Source organism: Aquarana catesbeiana, linkage group LG04 (assembly GCF_042186555.1).
Source record: "Aquarana catesbeiana isolate 2022-GZ linkage group LG04, ASM4218655v1, whole genome shotgun sequence".
NCBI lineage: Eukaryota > Metazoa > Chordata > Amphibia > Anura > Ranidae > Aquarana > Aquarana catesbeiana.
In genome coordinates this window covers 11,654,080-11,679,352 of record NC_133327.1, presented here as the reverse complement: position 1 = coordinate 11,679,352, position 25,273 = coordinate 11,654,080, and the positions used below count along the sequence as shown (strand labels likewise).

General features: G+C 43.2%; 1 protein-coding gene across 5 annotated transcripts in view; it reads left to right on the top strand.

Moving 5' to 3' along the window:
• The window catches only part of MSRA (methionine sulfoxide reductase A), a 433,629-nt gene that overhangs the window by 23,797 nt on the left and 384,559 nt on the right, over positions 1 to 25,273 (top strand). The window lies entirely within an intron of this gene.

Sequence of the window (25,273 nt, the reverse complement as noted above, 5' to 3'; positions counted from 1 at the left end):
TCACTGTATCTCTAGATATCGGCAGTAGAAATTAGTCCTCCTGTTTCTGGGTTTCTCCCTCTCTATAATGGTGACTTATCTTTCACCATCTCTCTGTAATGTACTACCTAAATTAAGTCTTACTTTTGGATTTTTTTTATATTCCACTCCTCTCTAACCAACCTGACGTTAACTCAGTGTGTATGTATGTGTGTGGCCTCAGCCAGCGCCGCACCGGCCATGCCCCTGACTCGTTTTGCCCCGCCCATCAGGCTGAGGCCGCACACATACATACACATTGAGTTATTGTTGGGTTGGTTTGAGCGTCGTCTTACCTTCAATATGCTCACACTCCTGGATTAGTGAATGTACGTCTGCTCCCATTCTCTGAAGACCGATGGGGAAACTTTTCATCTTCCAACAAGTTTAATGTGAGCGCATTGAAATCAGTTACAAATTCAACACCCATTTATATGATATCTAGGTGGTACTCAATGGATCCCCATATTTGACAATTGTACTATAAAACATCAAAGCAGATAGTATATGAAGGTCATCTTTTAGCCATGCCATGGTATAACTAGTAGTAGTTGGTCACATTCAGCTGGACTTTTTTCTGTGATGTTGAAGATGTTTTGTAGCTTAAATAAGCCACTTTTTCGTTTCCAATGAGTTTCAGGAAGCTACCCCAACATTTATAGACACACCTTATAACATAAAATGATTAGGTATCTTCCTGAGTATCTTTCAAACTCACTGGAACTGAAGAAGTGGCTTAGGTTAAGCTGTTACAGAACAAGTCCAGTCAAATGTGATTACTATTAGCTATTAAAACATATACACTGTCTCATGCAAGACTATGTGGTTTTCTAGTCCCCTATTCAAAGTGATACTATAGCTAATAAAGTGTCATTCAAATGGACTTGTTCTGTAATGTTGAAGATGTTTCAGTGCTTCTACAAGCCACTTCTTCAGCCACACAGGTATCTTAATCCAATAACCATGGAACATGTCAAGGCAGACGTTGATTGTCCAAGGACGGGTTTGGAGGTAGGAAAGTTGTGTAATCAGTGTGTTCTAGTTACATCCTTGGTGTCAGAAAGGTGTTAATGAATGCTCCAATATAGGTGGGCAAATTTTACAGGTCAGGACTCAGCAAAGACATTCTTTCAAAGACGGAGGTGCACATTCTGGATAGATAGGATAATTGGACTGCAAAAGAAATGCGAGAGGCCATCTATGTCAAACTGGAACAATAATCACTGAATATGGGTTAGGGCGTTCGACATCGTCTATCTTTCACATATAATGCCGATTTAACATCTCCTCCCTGGTGATTCTAAGGATCAATATCTATGCAGAATTCCTGACACCAAGGATAGAGTTGTATAGCTACAACAGAGAGGGTTAAACAAGTTTTACACTTCCCATCCTGTTCCTGGACAATCAACATCTGTCTTGAAACATTTCTTGGATTCGGGTGTCTGTGCTACCTGTGTGGATGAAGAAGTGGCTTGAAGAAACTACAAAATGTCTTCAACATTAAATGACAAGTCCAGGTAAATGTGACTACCACTATATATCAAAACAGATTCACTGTGTCACCCCAGAGTACAGTATGTTGTTTTCTAGTTCCCTATCGCTAATAAATGGACTTGTTTGGTATTGTTGAAGATGTTTCATAGCTTCTTCAAGCCACTTCCTTTCCTTTCTTAAAATGGATTGAAGAAGCGACAAAATGTCTTCAGCATTACAGAACAAAGTCCAGTGTTACAAGCCTACTACTACTAGATATCAAAACAAATACACTGTCTCGCCCCAGAGTATGGTATGTGGTTTGCTATTCAAGGTGGCCCTATAGCTGATAAAAAAAAAGATAGACTTCGAGGGTCATAGCTCAGTGACCTGGGGTCACAGAGACCCCAAATCCCAAGCCCTACCCCTCCACTGGTCAAAGTTTGGGGCTCCTACGACCCATGGTTCTGGAGATACGGGGCTCCTTGTGCAGCCTGTCAGAAGTTACATACAGAGAGGCCAGTTTAAATACAAGCCAGCGCACTCTGTTTGCAGCAGACTGAGACGATGAGCTCACAGTGCCTCTCCTCACTTCTTGTCAGAAGCACTGAGCTCAATGGACAGCTTGGAGTCTTGGACCAATGGTAAAGTACCAATAACCCAAGCTGTACAATAAAAATGCTGCAGTGGAGGCACGCCTCTCACTGCAGTGTCATAGAAGGGGGTATGTGTCTAAAAGACACATGCTCCCTTCCAGCCCTCTTAACTACAAGGAAAAAACATGGGTTTATGGGTATAAGATTTACCCACAATGCCATGTTTTTCTCACACAGTTAAGAGGGAGAATGAGAATCTGCTGCTGTTGAAAAGGTACAAGCTAAATCGTATATTATTATGCTATATGTTATAAGATAATTTATTATTTATTTATTTACTGTGAAATTACTGGTTGGAAGTTATAACTTCAAACTTCAGTAATTTGTCCATTAAGTCACCTGCTTGAGTACAGTTTTTGAAAATATAGTAAATTACCTTAAAAACAATATATAATAATTATTTGTATATTACCTACTTATGGTAATTAACCCCTATCCACCCAGGCCAATTCTGACACTTTTCTCCTACATGTAAAAATCATCATTTTTTTTGCTAGAAAAGTATTCAAAACCCCCAAACGTTATATACATTGTTTTAGCAGACATCCTAGAGCAGTGATGGCGAACCTTGGCACCCCAGATGTTTTGGAACTACATTTCCCATGATGCTCAACTACACTGCAGAGTGCATGAGCATCATGGGAAATGTAGTTCCAAAACATCTGTGGTGCCAAGGTTCACCATCACTGCCCTAGGGAATAAAATGGTGGCCGTTGCACCTTTTTTCGGTACACAGTATTTGCGCAGCAATTTTTCAAACACGTTTCTTTTTGGAAAGAAACTGTTTCATGAATATAAAAAAGAAAAAAAAACCCCTAAAATTAGCCCTATTTTGTATACTATGAAAGATGATGTTATGCTGAGTAAATAGATACCTAACATGTCATGCTTCAAAATTGCGCACACTTGTGGAATGGAGCCAAACTTCAGTACTTAAAAATCTCCATAGACGACACTTTCAATTTTTTTACAGGTTACATGTTTAGAGTTACAGAGGAGGTCTAGTGCTAGAATTATTACTCTCTCTCTAACGATCGCGGCGTATATAACCTCTGTGTATCTGGCTCTGATACTAGCCATTGCCTTACCAGACACTGACTCTACGTCCCTGTACTAGATATCAAAACAGATACATTGTCTCAGCCCAGATTATGTGGTTTCCTAGTTCCCTACTCAAATAGGCCCTATAGCTAATAAATTATCATTCAAATGGACTTGTTTTGTAATGTTGAAGGCGTGTCATAGCTTCTTCAAGCCACTTCCTTATCCACGCCGGTTGCACAGACACCTTAATTTCAACCACCATGGAATGTGTAGACGTTGATTGTCTAAGGCAGGAGTCTCCATACTATGGCCCTCCAGTTGTTCAGGAACTACAATTTCCATCATGCCTAATCATGTCTGTGAATGTCAAAGTTTTACAATGCCTCATGGGACGTGTAGTTCCACAACAGCTGGAAGGCCGTAGTTTGGAGATACCTGGTCTAAGAACAGGATGGGCAGCAATCCCAGTTATGGAACCACCATGTTCTAGTTGCATATCCTAGCTCAGTGATGGCAAACCTTGGCACCCCAGATGTTTTGGAACTACATTTCCCATTATGCTCATCTACACTGCAGAGTGCATGAGCATCATGGGAAATATTGTTCCAAAACATCTGGGGTGCCAAGGTTCGCCATCACTGTCCTAGCTAATAACCCTTAAAGTGCTTAGGGGGAGGCCCTGCAAGAGTTTTCTTTCTTCCAGCTTTGAGTTGGGCTTAAATTGTCGGGTAATAGAGGTTGCTGCCAACTTGGATCCTACACGAGGCTTCCTTTCTTCCGCTAACTCAGCCTTTTTCACCCTTTTCAACGCAGGAGAATACTTGAAATCCCTTTCCGGTCTCAAGGAACCCCTGCTAAAACTTACTATATCTACAGCTCATGATACATTCGTTTGATGGTCAGTGGAAATAATTCTTCTTACATTGGTAGTCGTTGGGAAGAATTACCTCCTTACAGATAGCTAAAAAGGTCAATCAGTGGGAACTTATCCGAGAGGCAGGAATTGCTCATTGAAAATAAAAATGAGAAACGGCGCCAAATCTAATAATCTGAAATGTTCTACTGCAGCACCAAAAATTTGTGATAACTAATAAAGCATAAAATAGTGATAAAGGGCGCAAGTGGAACATAAAATAATCCAATATTAAGTGAATGTATAATAAATAAACAAGTGAATCATGAATTTTTCTGTCAAAAAAAGTCCAACAGAAATTTAAATTATGAATCTAAAACAATATAATAATTCGGGTCTTCTATATAAACTCCAACACCGTGCCTCCTAAAGTGCAGTGTGCTTAAAATCTTGAAAGAAAAGTGCTTCACCCGAAGTGACATATAAATGTGCTCACCAGATATGCCTGGTGGCCACAAAGTGACCACCAGGCATATAATAAAAAGGATCCTTCCTACTTTGGCCCAAATCTTCCAAGCCACATACAGTACAGCTCTATTCAACTGCTTCCAGGGTTAGCCGGACCTCAATCCAATCGTGGATGGCATAAATGCTGAAATCCTCAATCAATTATACTCTTGGATACATATCCACAGCTCCCTTTCATTCAATCTGTAAAGTTGGGCTCCACCATAAATGAGCCACAGAAAGGCATAGATAGTGTGATATTGTCTTTGATTATTTAAAAGCACTTACATATCAATGTGTAAGATACAGCAGATTGCAGAGCAGCTGGGGGAAGTTGCTCATTGCTCAAGGAACCCCTGGCAACCTCTGGAGGAATCCTGGTTGGGAAAATCCTGAGCCCCAGCTTAAATGGAGTAGCAGGAGAGTGAAGGCAAGGTGAATATATGCCACTGTGGAGGGAGGTGCATTTGAGTCAATCTAAAGCTCAGGTTAACATTAAGGCCTCATTCACACAGGCACAGTCAGTTTAGCCACGGTAAAAATGTATCAGTTCTTAGCCGTTGCTTCATCCGTCATAAGTTCCATTAATCTCCATTTTCATCCGTCTTCCGTTCCGTTAACATCCGTTTACATCCGTTAATTTACCCGTTTGAATCCGTTTTTGCATCCGTTTTGATCTGTTTACAGCAGTTTCTGTGGCTTTGATGACTTTACCCAGAAAGCATTGCTCCTCCCATGCTGCATTGCAGTTTTCAGTGAGTGACTTGTCCTTGGTGTGACCTTGCTTTGTCCATGTCCTTGTGTGTGCTATCTGTGTAGTGCAATGGATTCCAACAATTTTGTCACTCTGGTCCCGACACGTTGAGTCCCACAAGCCTGGCCTTTCTTGCACCAGGTTTATTAGTTGCTCCTGGGAGACATCTCTGGCCATGTTTCTCCTTGCTGATGTACTTTCTATGTATTTCCTATTGTCCAACTACGGCCTGGGTCATAGGTTGAGTTCACATATAAACGAAAAAAAATTAATTTCTTCAAAACGAATCTTAACTGATCGGACGTTGACGTCAGTTAGTGTCCGTTTTCACTGATCTCGACGTAGCCTTGTACGTTAAAAAAAAACGGACAAGATCGGAAGCGGACGTTTAACGGATGGTCATCCGTTTGCCCATAGGAATGCATTGTCGGATGGATGAAAAGCAGAAAGATGGTCCGATCGTGTGAAAGGGGCCTTAGAGTGGAGATGCAGACTCTTAAAAATTGCCATTCCTGACAGGTCCACTTTAAGTTTTTTTTTTTTTTTGGGATATTTGTTTTTTCAAGACGGTTTCTGTTTTTCCATAACTTTGTGTGATTGAAGCATTGCTCGCATTGAACAGTGGTGCTCAGGAATTGAATAGTTTTTCACTGACATGCTGCTTTGGTCTAATAGAACAACACTTGATAAATATTCCATTGTTTGCCAAGGATCGTATTGACAGTTTAAACATGATCCATCGATCGAGCAGTACACAGCGGGAAGACTTGGTAACCCCTTCAGCTCTCCTACCTGTATATAACCCCTTTGGACCAGAGCAATTTTTACTTTTCCCTATAGGATTTGGCGATAACTTCATCATTACTTTAGATAAAATAAAACATGCATTGTTTTTTGGGGGGAAAAACTAGACTTTCCTTTTGTCGATATTATTTTGCAAAACATATTTTACAGGCTCTGCTGGCCTGCATGCAAAGATGTGCTGCAAGCCTCCCTCAGTGCCCAAGCCCTGTGGTACATCCGTGCACACACAGGTGTTTTCCATGCACGCGCAAAGACAGGAAAGGTTTTCAGACCTCCCTGGTGGCAGTCTTTGCACGTGCACGGCAAACACAATGCAAGCGCAAATTGCCAAGGCACCCAGCGCATGCGCAGATGTGTTCTAGGCCTCTCTGGGGACCCAAGCCCTGCGGTACATCTGTGTACGTGCAGGTGTTTTTCCACGCATGTGCAAAGACAGGAAAAGTTTCAGACCTCCCTGGTGGCAGTCTTTGCACGTGCGCAGAAAACCCCACACATGCGCAAATGGGCAAGGAACTGGACGCATGCACAGATTTGCTGTAGGCCTCTCTGGGGATCCAAGCCTTGAAGCACATCTGTGTATGCGCAGGTGTTTTTCCACGCACGCGCAAAGACATAGAAAGTTTTAGACTTTCCTGGTAGCAGTCTTTGCGCATGCACGGGAATCTCTACACATGCCCCGATGGTCAGGTGACACGGTGCGTGTGCTGCAAGCCTCCCTCAGTGCCGAAGCCCTGTGACACATCTGTGCACGCGCAGGTGTTTTTGCACGCACGCTGAAAGACAGGGAAGGTTTGGACTTCCTTGGTAGTAGTGTTTGTGCACGCACGGTAATCTCTGCACATGTGCCGATGGCCAGGTAACCAGGTGCATGCACAGATGTGCTGCAATCAGGACTGATGCCCTGCAGCACATCTGCACATGCACAGGGTGCAGGAGGGAATTCTCACCTAGGCAAAAATTGTGCCCTTGCAGCAAAAATAATGCTCTTTGAAAAAAAATAAAAATGATATATAATATGTAGGAGACTGAGGGCGGAGGAGACATGGCAGCCTAACATGCCCTTTAGTGTGAAGGTCAGCTTTAGGACATTCCCTGATATTCAGCTTTAAAGCAAGCCTGCTAAACATGGCGGAAGAAGGCTACAGCTCCACCTGCTGGTTAAATTAAAATGATATTCACATGCAGCATTTCTTACCTGGCTGGGATAATATCATAAACAATCGTTACAGATGTTATCTTTAGGTCCTGCGCATTTTACATTGCCTCTAAATCAGACACAAAGCAAAGGTGTGACGAAAATGAGATCTTTGATGGACTGGCATCTGTAATCTATTTTCTGCCGTAGCCAATCACAGGGAAAAAAAACGTTGCGCTTTTGGGACATGGTGTTTGTTCCTGTGCACTGAACTGCGTTGCTGAATATAATTATCACCTTCAGAAGGAATAATAAAATGAAAATGGGGAAATTGCTAGTGTGGTGCTGGATGTCAGTGATGGATGTGCAGTAACTAAAGCAACAATTGCGTAGCATATTACAGGCTCATTATGTCTGTAATCTGCGCACTCTGCCTGTTGTCGTTTGTTTAGAAAACTGTAAATTCAGTGCAGTAAGGAAAAAAAAAAAGTTGCAGTGTTCGGAGCGAGATCTAATAAAGTCTGCCATTCGGATTCTGAATTGGCAAAGTAGCTGTTCGGTAAACACAGTTAAGTGCTTGGTGATTATTTGTTAAAAGGAAATCTGTCATGGAGCAAAAATCCTGTGTGAGGGGCCTTTGATGCACTTCTGCAGTTCTTTGACTTTCAAGCAACTATTGTAGTTTTTAGGCACAAGGAATCTGAAAAGTTTCAGCCCTACTGCCCTGTAACTAATATTCATCTCTGGGGTGGAAGATTGGGGAATGGCAGTTTCTTCCTGGGACTTCTCATACATGAATATAGTCACTGTCATACCATTCTCACCTTATCAGCACATACTGCTCACTGTCATACCTTTCTCGCCTCACCAGCACATACTGCCCACTGTCATACCCTCCTCACCTCACCAGCACATACTGCCCACTGTCATACCCTCCTCAGCTCACCAGCACATACTGAGCACTGTCATACCCTACTTGCCTCACCAGCAGATACTGCCCACTGTCATACCCTCCTCACCTCACCAGCACATACTGCCCACTGTCATACCCTCCTCACCTCACCAGCACATACTGCCCACTGTCATACCCTCCTTCCTCACTAGCACATAGTGAGCACTGTCATACTCCCTACACTCCTCTCCTGTAGATACTGCCCACCGTCATACTCTCCACAATCCTCTTTTGTACATATTTCCCACTGTCATATCCTCGACACTCATTTCCTGCACATACTGCCCACTGTCATACTCTCTACACTCTTCCCCTGTACATACTGCCCAACGTCATACCTTCCTCGCCTCACCAGCACATACTGCCCACTGTCATACCCTCCTCGCCTCACCAGCACATACTGAGCACTGTCATATCCTCCTCACCACACCAACACATACTGCCCACTGTCATACCCTCCATGCTCCTCTTCTGCACATACCGCCCACTGTCATCCCCTCCACACTCCTCTCCTGTACATACTGCCACTGTCATACCCTCCTCCCTTCTCTCCTGTACATACCGCCCACTGTCACCCCCTCCACACTCCTCTCCTGTACATACTGCTCACTGTCATACCCTCCACACTCCTCTCCTGTACATGCTGCCCACTGTCATACCCTCCACACTCCTCTTCTGTACATACTGCCCACTGTCATACCCTACACACTGTTGTAATATGTTGGTAGATTTTTGTGGGATTTTATATTATTATTATTATTATTATTATTATATATATATACAAATTAGGGATGTAGGCATTCCAGGACCAGTCAAAAGTTTGTTAAGGTGGTGCAGGCCACGTTGGTACCTGTTAATCTAATTACACATATCAAAGGGGACTTGTTGTTCAAAGGGGAAGTGGCCAAACAAGATTTACTCCACATATCAAAGGGAAAAGATAGTGACCCTGGGCTATGTTAATGTTAATATGCAAGAATGCAAATTAGGGCAGTTTATGACTACAGCTGTTTACGGCTAGGGGTCATTGTCTGTCACTCTGAAAGACAGAAGCAGATCAAAGGCCTAATGGAAACGACCAATCAAATTGCTCAGCCATTCACTGTATAGTGAATACAACATGGCGTTCAGTCTATTCACTCTGTCTCTGTGATTATGAAGGCACAGGTCTAGGAAACGTGGGACTCTGAAGGCTAGTATATTTACTAGCGTTGTCAAATTGTCTGTTGGATTTTATCATCTGTTGCAAGACTTTGTTCTGTGTTGGAAGTCAATAAAGTGCATCTACTACAACTACTAATGAATTATCTACCCACTATAATATATCACTACACACACTACTCTCCTGTACATAATGTCCATTGCCATACCCTCCACACTTCTCTCCTGTACATACTGCCCATTGTCATATCCTTCACACTCCTCTCCGGTACATACTGCCCATTGCCATACCCTCCACACTTCTCTCCTGTACATACTGCCCATTGACCTGCCCTCCACACTCCTCCCCTGTACATACTGCCTATTTACCTGCCCTCCACACTCCTCCCCTGTACATACTGCCCACTGTCATACCCTCCACACTCTTCTCCTGTACATACGGCCCACTGTCATACCCTCCACACTTCTCTCCTGTACATACTGCCCACTGTCATACCCTCCACACTCCTCTCCTGTACGTACTGCCCACTGTCATACCCTCCACACTCCTCTCCTCTACATACTGCCTACTGTCATACTCTCCAGACTTCTCTCCTGTACATACTGGCCACTGTCATAGCCTCCACACTCCTCTTGTGTACATAATGCCCACGGTCATACCCTCCACACTCCTCTCCTGTACATACTGCTCACTGTCATACCCTCCTCCCTTCTGTCCTGTACATACTGCCCACTGTCATACTCTCCTCCCTTCTCTCCTGTACATACTGCCCACTGTCGTACCCTCCACATTCCTCTCCTCTACATACTGCCTACTGTCATACTCTCCAGACTTCTCTCCTGTACATACCGCCCACTGTCATACCCTCCACACTCCTCTGGTGTACATACTGCCCTCTGTAATACTCTCCACACGCCTCTCTTGTACATACTGCTCGCTATCATACCCTCCACACTCCTCTCCTGTACATACTGCCCACTGTCATACCTTCCTCCCTTCTTTCCTGTACATACTGATACTGCCCATTGTCATACCCCTCACACTCCTCTCCTGTACATACTGCCCACTGTCATACTCTTCACGCTTTTCTCCTGCACATACTACCCACTGTCATAGCCTCCACACACCTCTCCTGTAAATACTGTCCACTGTCATACCCTCCACACTCCTCTCCTCTACATTCTGCCTACTGTCATACTCCCCAGACTTCTCTCCTGTACATACTGCCCACTGTCATACCCTCCACACTCCTCTGGTATACATACTGACCTCTGTAATACTCTCCACACGCCTCTCTTATACATACTGCCCACTATCATACCCTCCACACTCCCCTCCTGTACATACTGCCCACTGTCATACCCTCCTCCCTTCTTTCCTGTACATACTGATACTGCCCATTGTCATACCCCTCACACTCCTCTCCTGTACATACTGCCTACTGTCATACTCTTCACGCTTTTCTCCTGTACATACTACCCACTGTCATACCCTTCACACACCTCTCCTGTACATACTGTCCACTGTCATACCCTCCACACTCCTCTTCTCTACATGCTGCCCACGGTCATACCCTCCACACTCCTCTCCTCTACATACTGCCTACTGTCATATTTTCCAGACTTCTCTCCTGTACATACTGGCCACTGTCACACCCTCCACACTCCTCTCCTGTACATACTGCTCACTGTCATACCCTCCTCCCTTCTCTCCTGTACATACTGCCCACTGTCATACTCTCCTCCCTTCTCTCCTGTACATACTGCCCACTGTCGTACCCTGCACATTCCTCTCCTCTACATACTGCCTACTGTCATACTCTCCAGACTTCTCTCCCGTACATACTGCCCACTGTCATACCATCCACACTCCTCCCCTTTACATTCTGCCCACTGTCATACCCTCCTCCCTTCTTTCCTGTACATACTGATACTGCCCATTGTCATACCCCTCACACTCCTCTCCTGTACATACTGCCCACTGTCATACTCTTTACGCTTTTCTCCTGTACATACTACCCACTGTCATACTCTCCACACACCTCTCCTGTACCTACTGTCCACTGTCATACCCTCCACACTCCTCTTCTCTACATACTGCCCACTGTCATACCCTCCACACTCCTCTCTTCTACATACTGCCTACTGTCATACTCTCCAGACTTCTCTCCTGTACATACTGGCCACTGTCATAGCCTCCAAACTCCTCTCGTGTACATAATGCCCGCTGTCATACCCTCCACACTCCTCTCCTGTACATACTGCTCACTGTCATACCCTCCTCCCTTCTGTCCTGTACATACTGCCCATTGTCATACCCCTCACACTCCTCTCCTGTACATACTGCCCACGGTCATACCCGCCACACTCCTCTCCTGTACATACTGCCCACCGTCATACCCTCCACACTCCTCCCCTGTACATTCTGCCCACTGTCATACACTCCACATTGCTCTCCTGTACATACTGCCCACTGTCATACCCTCCACACTCCTCTCCTGTACATACTGCTCACTGTCATACCCTCCACACTCCTCTCCTGTACATACTGCCCACTGTCATACCCTCCTCCCTTCTCTTCTGTACATACTTCCCACTGTCATACCCTTCTTCCTTCTCTCCTGTACATACTGCTCACTGTCATACCCTCCACACTCCTCTCCTGTACATACTGCCCACTGTCATACCCTCCACACTCCTTTTCTGTACATACTGCCCACTGTCATACCCTCCTCCCTTCTCTCCTGTACATACTTCCCACTGTCATACCCTCCTCCCTTCTCTCCTGTACATACTGCTCACTGTCATACCCTTCACACTCCTCTCCTGTACATACTGCCCACTGTCATACCCTCCACACTCCTTTTCTGTACATACTGCTCACTGTCATACCCTCCACACTCCTCTCCTGTACATACTGCTCACTGTCATACCCTGCACACTCCTCTCCTGTACATACTGCCCACTGTCATACCCTCCTCCCTTCTCTCCTGTACATACTTCCCACTGTCATACCCTCCGCCCTTCTCTCTTGTACATACTTCCCACTGTCATACCCTCCTCCCTTCTCTCCTGTACATACTTCCCACTGTCATACCCTCCTCCCTTCTCTCCTGTACATACTGCTCACTGTCATACCATCCTCCCTTCTCTCCTGTACATGCTGCTCACTGTCATACCCTCCACACACCTCTCCTGTACATAAAATGTAAAATGAAAAAACTCCTGCGCTGTCAGAAAGACATATACTAAGGGACACTGCTGCAACACCTATGTGACTGATCCAAACAGACAAAATGTCATAAATAAAAGTGAGTGGTGATTGCACTGTGACAAAAGGAAAAAAGGGGGGGTGGAAGTGGAAGGGGCTAAATAAGATGCATAGAGAGGTGGAAATGGACGAAATGAGTGCGGCCACACAAGCACTAAACACACATACACTGAAAGAACGAGAGTGCTAGCATAAATAAATGATTAAAGTACGTGACAAAATGAGTGTAAATAACAATAATAATAAACCACTCAAAAAATCTAAAAAAATAGTCCAAGTGAATGAGGGCTAGTAACAAACTAGCACATAAATGACAACTCAGCATGATGGATATGCAGGGTGGTATATAAAAAAAACATAAACAAACAATATATAGTGTAACTCCGTGACGGCCAGAGTGGAAGGGAGGCAAGACACAGAAGGGGGGTGTACTCACTTTTAAAAAATGATGCCCACACGCATTACTTGGTGGCGGGACTGTTATCCACTTACCTATTTGGATTTGTCACTATCAGCTTGCAGAGTTGTCATTTATGTGCTAGTTTGATACTAGCCCTCATTCACTTGGACTATTTTTTGAGATTTTTTGAGTGGTTTATTATTATTGTTATTTATACTCATATTGTCACATATTTTAATTATCTATTTATGCTAGCACTCTCGTTCTTTCAGTGTATGTGTGTTTAGTGCTTATGTGGCCGCACTCATTTCGACCGTTTCCACCTCTCTATGCATCTTATTTAGCCCCTTCCACTTCCACCCCCCCTTTGTCACACTCCCCAGACTTCTCTCCTGTACATACTGCCCACTGTCATACCCTCCACACTCCTCTGGTATACATACTGACCTCTGTAATACTCTCCACACGCCTCTCTTATACATACTGCCCACTATCATACCCTCCACACTCCTCTCCTGTACATACTGCCCACTGTCATACCCTCCTCCCTTCTCTCCTGTACATACTGCCCACTGTCATACACTCCACATTGCTCTCCTGTACATACTGCCCACTGTCATACCCTCCACACTCCTCTCCTGTACATACTGCTCACTGTCATACCCTCCACACTCCTCTCCTGTACATACTGCCCACTGTCATACCCTCCTCCCTTCTCTTCTGTACATACTTCCCACTGTCATACCCTTCTTCCTTCTCTCCTGTACATACTGCTCACTGTCATACCCTCCACACTCCTCTCCTGTACATACTGCCCACTGTCATACCCTCCACACTCCTTTTCTGTACATACTGCCCACTGTCATACCCTCCTCCCTTCTCTCCTGTACATACTTCCCACTGTCATACCCTCCTCCCTTCTCTCCTGTACATACTGCTCACTGTCATACCCTTCACACTCCTCTCCTCCTGTACATACTGCCCACTGTCATACCCTCCACACTTCTCTCCTGTACATACTGCTCACTGTCTCGCAGTCCAGGAAGTAGATAGTAACCCTGGATGAGGCCTGAAGAAGGATGGTGTACTGTGATCTGTGTGATGGGTAATAAATACCTGGAAGTGTTACCCAGACACATTACCTGGATTGCTGCACTTAGCATGAAACAATGTATCAGGTGCTAAGTCCACTTTAACTTTTTAAGGACCGGAAGGATTTGCCCTCTGCCTGACCAGGCCATGTTTTGCGATATGGCACTGCGTGGTTTTAATTGACAATTGGGCAGTCGTGCGAAGCTGTACCCAAACAAAATGTATGTCTTTTTTTCCCCCAAAATTAAAGCTTTCTTTTGGTGGTATTTGATCATCTCTATGGTTTTTATTTTTTGCGCTATAAACAAAAAAAGACCAACATTTTGAAAAAAAAAAAGCAATATTTTTTACTTTTTGCTATAATGAATATGAAAAAATGGGGGAAATTGCTGCGCTAAACCGCTCTAGATAAAGCTGCTAACACTAAAACAAACAAAGTCCAAGTGCATAAAATATTCAATAGTGTAGCGCTATATGTACCAATGGAACACCATGTGTATGGTGGGCCAAAAGTATGTGGATGGATACAAATTGTGAATACAAGTTCTGTAACACAGAATATGAATAATACAATATTGAAAAACCTCATAAAAGTAAAAAGAAAGCAAAAGTGTGTTGTGACAATAACGTGAAAAATGTCCAAACACTGAAACGAGAAGTACTGGTAAACTTCATAAAACATATGTCCAATCAGAATTCTTCAGTGTCAGATGGTGTGGCAATGTAGACAAGGAACTGGCTGTGTAGCACATTTAAAATAGGACGTAAATTCTTCTATTTAAAAGTTGTAGAAAAATACTTCTTATCAGACAAGGTGGACCCACCTGTCATACGACAGTGGGTCAGTCGAGCTTATTTTTTTGGGGCCACTGACATTTATACAGCGATCAGAGCTAAAAATAGCCACTGATTACTGTATAAATGTCACTGGCAGGGAAGGGGTTAACAGTAGGGGCGATCAAGGGGTTAAGTGTTCCCTAACTCTGGGGGCAGTGTAGTGATAGGGAATAGAGATAGATCGCTGTTCCTGATCACTAGGAACAGCAGATCTCTCTCTACTCCCCTGACAGAACGGAGATCTGTCTGTTTACATTGACAGATCCCCGTTCTGTCTCTCTGTGCAGCGATCGCGGGTGGCCGGCGGATATCACGGCCACAGGCATCGGCTCTGGCGTTGCGCCGCGGGCGCCCCCTATTCCTTTTAAAGCCGCTGACATACAGTGACAGCAGTTCGAATGGGGGAGCCAACCTGTCGCAGTACAACCACGGTTGTACTGTCTCTGTTTACATTGACAGATCCCCGTTCTGTCTCTCTGTGGAGCGATCGCAGGTGGCTGGCGGATATCACGGCCACAGGCATCGGCTCTGGCGTTGCGCCGCGGGCGCCCCCTATTCCTTTTAAAGCCGCTGACATACAGTGACAGCAGTTCGCATGGGGGAGCCAACTTGTCGCAGTACAACCACGGTTGTACTGTCTCTGTTTACATTGACAGATCCCCGTTCTGTCTCTCTGTGGAGCGATCGCAGGTGGCCGGCGGATATCACGGCCACAGGCATCGACTCTGGCATCGCGCCGCGGGCGCCCCCTATTCCTCTTAAAGCGGCTGACGTACAGTGACAGCAGTTCGCACGGGGGGAGCCAAACTGTCGCAGTACAACCGCGGTGGCTGGACTTAAAGTGCATCAAATAATTTTCACTGCACAAATAAAAAACACATTCTGGCTACTTTCCAATGTACTTGCGTTGTAGTTGCCTTCCATTTGTCAAAGTCTCAGTTTCTTTGTTAGTCTCATTACCGATTTATGGCTGTCGCACTGCTGGGAAATGGCTGACGGCTAGTTCAGCGGGAGTGCTCCTCTACCTCTCCTGTGTTTATAGTTTATTAAAGTCACATTAGAGCTCAGCAGGAGAGCCGGGGCTAGGTGGAAGACAATGCAACGGTTTGACTTACTTGTTTTTACAAATGCTTGAAGCATGAAATATAACGTGGCTTGCAAATGCACGACGGACGGAAGCCGAAAAAATTCCAAACTGCTTTCCCAACGCATCCTAGAAGAGAATCTGAGTTGTTCCAATGGTTTCCAACTTAAAGCTGAAATGTAATTGGCTTATATGTTGCCTTGCCCTGCACCACCCAACGTGCTAATGAAATTTTCTATTATGTTTTCTATTATGTTTTCCTCCTATTTGCTTCTATGCTTTTCTATGCCATGCAGTCAGATCATGGCAGGTGATATGGGCTCTACATAGCTTCCTAAAAACAGCAGACCACCCTAGGTAGCTTCCGTATGTGATGCTGAGCCTCCATGATAGAAAGAACTAAAATCCAAGGAATGAAAGGAGCGTGTCCGGGACTATCAGGCTGGGGAGGGGGGGGAAGGGAAATAAGGCGGATGAATGATAAGACTCTGGTCATTCATTTACATTGCGCAAGGAAGCTATTCGGGTTTAGTGTAATAGAATGGATTTGGTTTACTGTAAAGCTGCCTGGTTACTTCTGCAGCCCTCAAAATTTCCACTAGTCTGCTCGCATTTTGCCAGAGGAAATTAGCTGAGGGCGAGTGTGGAGCAGGGGCAAGGAAATGGGTGCTGCCCCCTTCTCCACCTCACTCACCAAAAATTCTCCCCTTGCTAGGGGTAAACCAGCATTCACAGCATCATGGGGCTGTACACATTATCCAGATACAGGACTTCCTCGGCTCCTCCAGCGGGTTCCTGTCTGCACAGTTTCCTCTCATGCAGAAACAACAACAGCACAGGGGCCCCATAGTGTAATTCCGTATAAAACCGTTAATTGCAATATTCAGAAATGCACTTACATTATGTCAGAAAAGTTTCAGCATTTAAATTCAGAAAGTCCGGGATGCCGATGCACTCCACGGACCAAAACCGGAAGCACTGATGCTGGAAGCTCTCACTTACGCGTTTCGTCGCATCAACGTCCTCAGGAGTAGCCTTTGTAATGAAACGCGTAGGGAAGGGCTTCCAGCGTCAGCGCGTCACTTCCGGTTTTGGTCCGTGGAGCGCATCGGCGTCCCGGAATTCCTGATTTTAAATGCTGAGCCTTTTCTGACATAATGTAAGTACTGCAATAAATGGTTTTATATGAATTGCACTATGGGGCCCGTGGGCTGTTTCTGCATGTGGGGAAACTGGAGAGACAGGAAGCCGCTGGAGGAGCCGATTATTGAAATGTGGACTCATTTTTTGTTTTTCAGCACATGTCACTTTATTGACGTCTATATTGTATGATAGCACGAGTCACTTTTTCCATGGATGTCAATGAATTATTGCTAGCACAGCACAGTCACTTTATCGCATATCAAATGTTTGTATATGGTGGTAGTTTAATGTTTACAGTATTATGTGATTGACATATAAGAAATCATTACCACATATTTATCATAGGGTTGTTTAAATTTTTTATTATTTTTCTCCTTGCTTATTTGCACAGTATAATGTTTGTTTTCAAGCACAGCAAGGTAAGTTGCATTTAAAGGGATACACACCACTAAAAATAAGTAGCGCCACACCCACTTCCTTATTATTCATTGTTGACTCCGCCACGGTGGTAGTTTCATTTGGGGACAGCAGCTTAATAACACCATCTGAACACGTTGTTCATAGCGACAAACAAAATTCCTTTTCTTGTCGGACTGGGCTGGCAGTTTCCTGGCTCATCGCTTCTGGCAGAAACAGTGCTGCCTTTTTTACAGAGCATCAGAGCGGCACGGGGGGCAATTGCCTCCCTGACCCCCCTCCCCGAACCATTCTTATGCCCTTTAAAAAAGGCTGCACCACTTCTGCCAGAAGCGATCAGCCAGGAAACTGTCAGGAGGAGAGCCAGCAGGGTCACACAGAGCGGGGATCTCCTGCTGTCACACAGCTTGGATATGAAACGCTGGCCGCTGTCAAACAACGTCCTGCCTCCTGGACTGGCTCCTATGATAGGCAGCACACTGGTCCAGTGCCGGTCCAAGAAGCGGGACTTTGTTTGACAGCGGCCAGCGTTTCATATCCAAGCTGTGTCACAGCGGGAGATCCCCGCTCTGTGTGGTCCCGCTGGCAATCCTGATTCCTCCCTGTGATCCCTGCTGCATTGATGGCCAATGATGAGGCTGCACTTATGGGCACTGATTGGCTGCATTGATGGGCACCAATGAGGCAGCACTGTTATGCTGCAGTGATGGGCACTAATAGGCTGCACTGATGGGCACTAATAGGCTGCACTGATGGGCACTAATAGGCTGCATTACTGGCCACTGATGAGGCTGGACTGATGGGCACTGATGAGGCGGCACTGATAAGCTGCACTGATGGCCACTAATGGGGTTGCATTGATGGGCACTAATGAGGCTGCACTGATGAGGCAGAACTGATGGGAACTGATATGCTGCACTGATGGGCACTGATAAGGCTGCACTTATGGGAACTGAGAGGCTGCACTGATGGCCACTAATGAGGCAGCACTAATATGCTGCACTGATTGGCACTAATAGGCTGCACTGATGGGCACTAATAGGCTGCATTAATGGCCACTGATGAGGCTGCACCGACAGGCACTGATGAGGATGCACCGATAGCTACTGATGATGTGGCACTGATGGGGCAGCACTGATATGCTGCACTGATGGGGCTGCACTGATAAGGCAGCACTGATGGGAATTGATATGCTGCACTGGTGGGCACTGATGGCGCTGCACTGATGGGCACTGATAAGGCTGCACTTATGGGAACTGAGAGGCTGCACTGATGGGTACTGATGTGCTGCACTGGTGGGCCCTGAGAGGCTGCACTGATGGGCACCAATGAGGCTGCACTAATGGGTACTAATGAGGCTGCACTGATGGGCACTGATATGCTGCTCTGATGGGCACTGAGAGGCTGCATTAAAGGGAACTGATGAGGCGGCACTGATGAGGCTGCACTGGTGGGTACTGATGAGGCTGCACTGGTGGGTACTGATATTCTTTATGTTAATATTGTTAAAGTTGTTGTTAATATTTATTTTTGTAGCTTAATTCTGCATAAAACAATTACCAGTGTTATTTCATGAGATAATTAAGGGCGGGGCAGGGTAGGGGTTGGTCGGGGCAACTGCTGGCAAGTAACTCTTAAGGCCTGGCTAGTAGCTCAGGACTTGAAATTTTGAGCCCTGCTTCTGTAAAATGGGAAGGTTGCGCTTTCCCCCCCATGGGTACCCGGGTTCACCTGGCCAAATTCACTTTTAGGATAAAGGCGGAGGGGAGATGAAACATTTCCATTTCTCAATCTCCCTTCTGATGCATGAACCCAGATTTGCTCAGCTCTGAGCACTTCTGAGTATAAAACTTTTAGATCCCAGCCAATGCGGGGAAAACAGATGATGGTGTACTGTCTGTACTCATTCAGATTGAATAGAATGCAAAGGAGGAATCTGGGTCTAATAGACCCCAGCTTCTCCTTAAAGAGGACCTGTAATCAAAAACTTTGTCCATAGAGGATGATTTAAAAGCCTGTAAAGGTCTTCAGTTTATGTCTATACAATTTTGGGTACCAAAGTTTTTCCCAATTTTCTTTCTAAAATATAACAGTTGAGGTTGCATCGCGTAAATAGATGCCAAACATGTCAAGCCTTAAATTGCACATGACTGTGAAACAGCGGAAGACTCCAGTACCCAACATTGTCCATAGACATCGGGGCGTACCTCACCTTTTTTATTTTATTCTTATGTTATTAAAAAAATATTATATATTTATATCTTATATTTATATACAGTACATGAGGGCGAACCTCATCTTTTTTTATTTTATTCAGAGTGAAGAGAAAGTCTCCCTTTGGCTGCACATCCATGACATCTCTGAGGTGTGTGTGTGGCAACCTCAGCCTGAGGCCACGCCTCCAGTACACGCCCCCAGTAGATTTCACTCCGCCCCTTCAGAGCTTATATTTTATATTTATATCTTATATTTACATACAGGACATGAGGGCGAACCTCATCTTTTATATTTTATTCTTATAATATTGTAAAAATATTAAATATTTACATCTTATACACAGTACATAAGGGTGAACCTCATCTTTTTTATTTTATTCTTATATTATAAAAATATATATTTATATCTTATATTTATACATAGTACATGAGGTAGAAGCTCATCTTTTTTATTTTATTCAGAGTGAAGAGAAAGTCTCCCTTTGGCCTCATATCCATGACATCTCTGGGGGTGTGTGTGTGGCAACCTCAGCTTGGACTCCGACAAGGCCACGCCCCCAATGCATTTCGCTCCGCTCCTCAGAGGGGGCTTTTTTATTTTCTTATATTATTATAAAAATATTATATATTTCTATACATGAGGTCAAATCTCACCTTTTATATATTTTTTATATTATTATAAAAATATATATTTATATCTTATATTTATATACAGTACATAAGGGCGAACTATATCTTTTTTATTTTATTATATTATTATAAAAATATTATATATTTCTATACATTACCTGAGGTCAAACCTCACCTTTTATATTTTTTTTATATTAATATAAAAATATTATATTTTTTATATTATTATAAAAATATATATTTATATCTTATATTTATATACAGTACATAAGGGTGGACCCCATCTTTTTTTATTTTATTCTTTTATTATAAAAATATTGTATGTTTATATCTTATATTTATACACAGTGCATGAGGGAGAAGCTCATCTTTTTTATTTTATTCATAGTGAAGAGAAAGTCTCCCTTTGGCCGCATATCCATGACATCTCTGGGGTGTGTGTGTGTGGCAACCTCAGCTTGGACTCTGATAAAGCCACGCCCCCAATGCATTTCGCTTTGCCCCTCAGAGGGGGATTTTTTTATTTTATTCTTATATTATTATAAAAAATATTATATATTTCTATACATTACATGAGGTCAAACCTCACCTTTTATATATTTTTTATATTATTATAAAAATATATATTTATATCTTATATTTATATACAGTACATAAGGGCGAACTATATCTTTTTTATTTTATTATATTATTATAAAAATATTATATATTTCTATACATTACCTGAGGTCAAACCTCACCTTTCATATTTTTTATATTAATATAAAAATATTATATTTTTTATATTATTATAAAAATATATATTTATATCTTATATTTATATACAGTACATAAGGGCGAACCCCATCTTTTTAATTTTATTATATTATTATAAAAATATTGTATATTTATATCATCTATTTATACACAGTACATGAGGGAGAAGCTCATCTTTTTTATTTTATTCAGAGTGAAGAGAAAGTCTCCCTTTGGCCGCATATCCATGACATCTCTGGGGTGTGTGTGTGTGGCAACCTCAGCGTGGACTCCAACAAGGCCACACCCCCAATGCATTTCACTACGCCCCTCAGAAGGGGATTTTTTATTTTATTCTTATATTATTATAAAAATATTATATATTTCTATACATTACATGAGGTCAAACCTCACCTTTTTATATATTTTTATATTAATATTATATATTTATATCTTATCTATTAAGATCTTTATCTTATATCTTAATATATCTTATATTATATATAATTATATTAAGTCCATAAGGGTTTCATGTTTTATATTTTTTTCTTATACTATTATTAAAATATATGTATTTATCTGATGTATATATATATATATTACCAGAAAAAGTAGATAAAACATCATGTTTTTTTGTTTGCTTAAATTAACTTTAGTGTATTTTTTTTACTGCAACTATGGGTTTGATATCACGCGACATAAAAAAAATTGCATCTGCAGTTATTTAATTATATGGGTTTTCGACTTTCAGGAAATATAGGTTTTTAGAGCATTTCCATGAAATTAATGTGCATTTTTAACATGTGTAAAAAATAAATAAAAAAAATAACATCTCTGGCAGCAAAAGGGTTAAGGCACGCACTGAAATAATATAACACAATATTCGCTCACTGATAACATGCCACCATTTCCCTTTAAGGCGTATCAAATGTGCGCCGTTACAAATGACTATCATTAGTGTAAATAAGCAGTCAAGAAAATATATCTTAATGTATCTAAATGCATCTAATAACACACATGTCACGGTATGGGGATAAAAGGTGACAATGTGTAGCAGGTGATTGCAATATTGTACACGGGTCTGAAGGAAAATGCATGTGGCAGTTTGAAAGTAACCATATTGTTACATAGTAACTCTTTTATTACATAATGCAAATGGAAAAAAAAGGAAGTTTTTCTTTCTTTTTGCAACTCCCAAAAAAAAAAAAAATAAGTAGATACAGGTTGATTCATTTCTAGTGTAGTTCGGCTAGATTGAACATCAGGCTTCCTATTCTTGTCTTTTCTTATGTGTTTGTGAAGCCCGAGGAGCGCCGTGTTATGTGTGTATACTCGGCTCACCGCTAATTTAACTCCCCAGAGGGCTCTCAGGCCTTTTTTAAATTCGACTCACGCTCAGATGTGTGTGTTGGCATGGAAGCAGCGGCAGAACACAAGGATCCTTCTATCTGATGTCCGCAGGTCTGATAAGAGAGTGGTCTCGCCCTGGCCCCTCTATCCCCTGGGAACAGATTATGGGTTGCCGGGTAACCGCATCCCATAAGGAGCACCAACTTTTTTTTCCCACTGAAGGAATTTCTGAATTTAATACCATTGCTTCTTTCTAAACGGGGGTCTGGTGAATCCTTGAAGTGAGTTGGTTTTTTAGGGAAAAATCTCCTTTTGCTGTTTGTTTCCGTGGTGTTGGAAATGAGCCTTAAGGACCTTTTCACGTGAGCGTTCTGTCGTTGCGTTTTTTTGACCCCTGAATAGACGGATCAAAATCTGGCTGCAATCAATATTAATATAATAGAGGATTTATATAGCACCAACATTTTGCACAATGCTACAGTTTAAATACAAGAGCGTTAGGAGGGCCCTTCTCATGAGAGCTTACAGTCTGATAGGAAGGGGCAAGTGGTGCAGAAGTCAGTAAGAAGGATGAGCCGATGGAAACGTAAAAAAAAAATTCAGTTGTTAAGTGGACACAGGATAGGCTTCCCCAAAGAAATTCATTTTCAGAAATCTCCACACAGAGCAGTAGATAGCCAGACACATTGTGGTAGAGAGTTCACGAGGACGAGAGAGGATTTAGAGACGTTCTGGAGGTGTGCATGGGAGCTAGAGAGCAGGAGGCCTTCAGAGACATTTTGGGTGAAATTTGGAGACACATTGGTGATGTAGCTCAGGGCAGAGATGTGGATGGCTTTGTCAGTTGTTGTTAGCATTTTGAATTGTATCTGTTGGGCAATTGGAAGCCAGTGGAGGGATTGGTAGAGAGGGGGTGGAGGACACTGGGTGAAATCCAGTGTAGGGATTGGCAGAGAGGGGGTGGAGGACACTGAGCGGAGACCAATTGAAGGTTTGTCAGAGAGAGGTGGAGGGCACTGAGGGGAGACCGGTGAAGAGATTTGTAGGGTGGGGTGGAGGACACTGAATGGAGAACAATGGAAGTATTGGCAGAGAGAGTTGGAGGGCACTGAGTGGAGATTAGTGGAAGTATTGGCAGGGAGAGGTGGAGGGCACTGAGTGGAGACCAGTGGAGAGATTTGTAGAGAGGGGTGGAGGACACTGAGCAGAGAGCGGTGGGGGAATTGGTAGAGAGGAGTGGAGGACACCGAGTGAATGATGAGATGGATGAACCTGGCTGCAGCATTCATGATAGACTGAAGGGAGGATAGCCTGTGTAGAGGTAGGCTTATGAGACTGGAGTTACAATAGTCAAGATGAGAGATAAAAAAGGAGTAAATGAGTAGCTTGGTCGTTTCATTGGTTAAGAAATGGTGTAATTTTTAGATGTATCCCTATGGGCAGTAGAGTATGTACATCCACCTATATCTTCTAGTCTGTTCAGGTTCACCAGACCGAATATAATAAGTTTTTGTCCATGTCCACTTTTATAGACCTGACCAGATGTGGGTAGACACATCTTCATCCACATCCAACTGCCTAATACGGATTACATGGGTCCATTTTTCTTTGTCTGTGTGAAAGGGGCCTACAGCTGAACTCCAGGATAGATTCCGATTTTTTTCCCATCACTTCAATTGCTATTCAACTTTTTATAAAAAAGTACCATTGTAAAGTGGACCTTCACTCGAACCACTTGAAACACTTTTTGGCATTTCACCTCTACCCTCTCCTCTCATGCAGTTGGAAATATTTTTATAGATATTTTTTTTTCAATATTTTTGGGGAACACATCCCTGCCCTTCCTGGATTCTCGCCAGTTATAGATACTTCCATGCTGGTCCATTGATCAACAGATCTTTGTCACGTCTGGTTTTCATAAAGCAAACCCAGGTGATTGTGTTACTTTAGAGTTGTCCAGTCTCTCCATCAAACTCAAGTCCTAAAAAAGGAGGAGCTCTTTGAGCCCCCGAAATGCATTGGTATTTTGTGTTGTCTTTTTGTGAACACATTTCAATAATAAAAGTGTTTGGACTCTCAGATCTTTGGTGCGTTGATGGGACTTTGTGTTCCTAGGTATTTATGTCACACATTCTAGGAGGCCTGGGGATACTACACAGTGCATGTGCTGCAGCGAGTCACCAGGGGTCGGCTGTCTCTTCCAAGTTCTTGGGCCGGCTGCAAGAACTTGGAAGAGACAGTCAGCTCCGGATGACTTCATAGAAGGAGATGGTAGAACGAGACCAAGTGGTCATCATCTGAGCAGGGGAACCATACAGAACACCACTGGGTTTACTGGGCATGTGAGTATTTTTTTTTTTTTTATGGATAACCTAGTGAAAAAGTAAAGAAGAGTTAAATAAAAAAAAAATTGGGGGAATTAAATTCTTCTTTAATGTTTATGACATCATTGTTTTAGAAGGGGGAAAGCAGCTATATCCAGACACTGTGAGGAGGGACTGATGAAATGCCAATATCACTTGCTTTTCCTGTTTGGCCTAGCTGTATAAAATTATGAGCAGGGGTTAATAAAATGCCATTGTCACATCCTTTTCCTGGTTGTCATGGCTGTATCAAATTATAAAAAAAAAGGGATTGATGAAACTCCAACCTCACTTTCTTTTCCTGTTTGGCATGGCTGTATCCAACTGTGAGGTGGGATTAATGAAATAGCAACATCACTTCCTCTTCCGGTTTTG